Genomic DNA, 4,028 nt, shown 5'->3' with positions numbered 1-4,028 from the left:
CTTTATTAAGACAAACAATTTATTTTAATGATGATCTTATACTTTAAAATAAATTATTAGTATGCAACTAGTATATATGTTTGGGATGCTTCCAGAATTGATTTCTGCAACATTAAAATAATGTCTGGTTAGCTGAAGTCATATATTGAAAGTGCAAAATGTTCTTGATTCAAATATACATGTGGGTGAGCGGTGACCGAAGGGAGATATATAAGTGATGCACAGTAGCCAAGTCATAGCTTAAAAATATATACCTCACTTACCTTATAAGAAATCACCTCTCTCAAGTCTTCATATGGAAGACAAGGTGGTGTATGCAACAGTGCGTTGTGACCACTGCCGCTGAGAGAACCTGATACCAAACAAAGACACCCATTCTGTCATCAACACTTGATCGGTTGTCAACGTAAGACAGATTCTAGGGGCTACCATCTATACAACACAACTGGATTAAATCCTTAATTATATATATATATATATATATATATGTTCTGTCTTCACAATATCAGATATATATGCTTCCATTTCATCTCAACGATATACTCTGAGTATATACATATGGGAACTACGTACACCACCTTCTCCATATGTATGCCAATTCACAACTTATTCGCCTCAGATATTAATTGAATGGTATATATGTATCCTTGCAAATCATTCACGTCTCTCATCTAAGACAATTAGATTCGCTTCATGATAACGATATATACTTCACAAATATTAATATCGTCAATCTGTTTTTCCTTCTTATTTTTCACATGCATGTACTTAAGTGTCAGACTCAGGGCAAAAAGGGGTAATCAAGATATGTAATCTTAGTTCCAATTTCATCTACATTATAAATGAATAATCTATTTGGAAACTGGAATAGCTTTTTGTAAAATAAATTTAATTATCAAATTATAAATATTTCTCAATAGTTATATGTGTATATATATTTAGTATAATTTTTGCTTTTGTTCAAAACCACATCTATTTTTCACAACAAGCAACTTTGTTTATATATTCTAAGAAATTTTTAAAATTTAATCTTCCGTAAAACCTTCAATTTAGTAATATATCAACGTCAAAAGAAAATACATATAATTGTGACAATTAGCATGTCGTTAGATTTATTTATTTATTGGTGTAGGATATATGTCCGTCGTTAGATTTGAATATGCAACTTTACCAAAATATAAGAATTATATGCCAACGCAATTCTTTATTTTTTTTCTCATTTTTTTTCTAATGATGTTTCCACGTGTATTTTTAAACAATGCTGTGTGAAGATCCTTTGAAGAACTATAATTCTAATGAGAAGTGTTTTCTTTCTCTATTTAATTTTTTGGGTGGACAAAATGTTTATTAAATGAGCTAATGTCTACCGACAACATGTCCTCTACAATTAATTATATCCATCCCATTTTCAAAAACTATACCTACTATAGTCAAAAGGGAAAGTTAATTGTACTATCACGCAATTACATAGGTGATGATGCTCTTACAATGAATGTTGCAATCTCCACTGAACTGTTGTTTCAAAGTCGTGTGATGAGAAGTAAATTACATTATCTCCAACAGTATATTGTTGGAACCATCTTAATTGTAGGATCTCGTCATATATAATTAATTAACTCATTGACAACAGAAGGGTAATCGAGACATGCAGATCGAAAGAAAATGTTGTTCGATCGTGTTACACGTATTAGTCGATCCATAAATTAATTAAAGTATATAGCAATGTAGGACCTTATAGATTCTGAATTTTTCTTCCATAGGCAATACCTAATCAAGATATTGTGACCGAAACTCATGGAAACTGTGAGATTAATCCCTTATCCACTTCCCACCGACTATTCTAAAGTGGTCAAAAGATGGTGATGATGTGCTTCGATCTCAAGAGGATTATAAGGAGCCATGATTGCTACTAGCATAGAGGAAACAACAGCATCAAATTCGATGATGAAGTGCTTGGAAGATTACCACATTGGGGATTCAGCTTGAAAAGAAAGTACAACTGTCAACAAAATATGTATACGATGCATTAACTTTCCAAGACCCTTCGGGAGAGACCTTGATCACACGTAACTGCCTTTTGCATTGTGTGGCATTCAAAACACATATACATGACTCAACATATGATATATCTGGGATTACTCTGTCTCATACCTCAATGCTTTTTACTTCTTTTTTTTTTTTGTTCAATCAATGCTTTTCACTTTTTTAGTGGTTCAATCAATGTTTTTTACTGTACTCTTAATGAGTTGACAAACAGTTATTCATACTAATTATTATATTGCAACTTATTAAAATTAAGTACTGGTGCCGATAATAACACTTTATTAGAATATTGGATAAGTGTATTTAGATTGTCTTTATGATGAAATATATATAATTAATTATATTTTATAGTAAAGGAAAAATAATAAATAGTTATTTTTTTTTTTATGATGTTATATTGATTTTAAGAATTAAAATTATATAAAAAAAAGTATTTATATAAAATATGATAGTAGCTAATAATAACTCTTATATTAAAAATAATAATTTAAACTAAAAGACATATAAATAAAATTATCATATCTCACTATCATTATAATTGTTTATATCATTATTGTTTTTACAATTGTTATTATTGTTGTCCTCCCATATCATTATTATTGTCACTATCATTGATAATAAGGTATATGTTAATGGTGGTATGCAACAACAATAGTAAGAGTTATAGTAATAGTAATGACAATAATAACAATGACAATGGTAAAAATATTACTGATGGTGATGGATCAATAGTACTAGTGATAATAATGATTGTGAAGGTAATAACAACAGTTGAAATGGTGATTACTTCATTATATGCATGTGTGTGAGTGAGAGAGAGAGAAAGAGAATGGTCTCCTCACTTCAACAATGAGTCTTGATGGACTTACTTCATTTAATAATTCATGTTTTACTATAAAAAAAATAATACAAAAAATGTTACAATATATATAATATATGTAGTTATACATAAATTTATTTGGCATATATTCACATATATACAATTTTAGTATTAACTTTGAATAAGATTTAACAATATATATTATATGTTACTATAGATTGTACTACACTTTATAAAAATACATCAACATATATTATTTTTATAGTGTAAAAGTATTTTTTAGTGATAAGTAATATGTCACTATAAGGTGTGTCACTACATGACAACTTTTGTAGTGTACGTACATTAAAATTTAAAATTTTAACTATTAAATTAAAAGTTCTTAATCTATAAATATTAAATTTACAAATTTTAAATAATAAAAATTATATAATATTTTATTTTAATAATTTAATTGACGAATATTCATAAAAACATATTATAAGTCCATTTGAATATATATATAATGAAGTAACAAATGATTTTCAAATCTTGTATAAAATTGTAAACTTGGTTTATTCATTAAAAAATTTTAATTTAATGGTTAACTTTAAGTTATTAAGTAAAATAATTTTATAAAAAGTAAGTGAATCATTTCTTTTATATATTAAATAATTTTCAAATTATTTAAAAATTTACATAATTGATCTATGCATTGAGAATTTTATATTTAATATAATTATATCGTTAAAATTTAACGTAAAACATGAATTTTATATATATATATATATATATATATATATATATATGTGTGTGTGTATGTGTGTGTGAGGAGGAATAACTTATTCAAAGAGTAAGTTTACATTAACTTACTTCACTCAATAACTCATTTTCTATATCAAATTTTAACAATTCAACTCTTAAATTAAAAGTTTTTAATGCATAAATTAAATTTGTAAATTATTTAAAAAAATTTAAAATTATAGATACTTCGTTTCTTTAATTCAAACTGACATATAATTATAAAAGTATTTTATATTGAAAACATAGATAATATTTACTCTTAAAATAAGTAAATCTCTTTCAAAAATCAAATTTAAACATTATTCAAACAATTTAATTTTAGATTCAACATATTAATCACTTGTAACTCTCTCCGTTACTTTATACTCATTCCGATATTGGG

At 26.1% G+C, this 4,028-nt stretch overlaps 1 long non-coding RNA gene across 1 annotated transcript; it reads right to left on the bottom strand.

Moving 5' to 3' along the window:
• LOC145949462 (uncharacterized) lies at window positions 1-530 on the bottom strand. Its single transcript, XR_014427672.1, has 2 exons — window positions 264-530; window positions 1-104 (listed from the first exon to the last, which is right to left on the bottom strand). It is a non-coding gene; the product is annotated as an uncharacterized LOC145949462 (long non-coding RNA).
• Window positions 531-4,028: the final 3,498 nt, after the last annotated feature.

The sequence above is a fragment of the Cajanus cajan genome, chromosome 7 (assembly GCF_000230855.2).
Source record: "Cajanus cajan strain Asha chromosome 7, NIPB_CcT2T_4, whole genome shotgun sequence".
NCBI lineage: Eukaryota > Viridiplantae > Streptophyta > Magnoliopsida > Fabales > Fabaceae > Cajanus > Cajanus cajan.
Note: the sequence above shows the minus strand (reverse complement) of the source record. Positions and strands in the feature narration are given on the sequence as shown.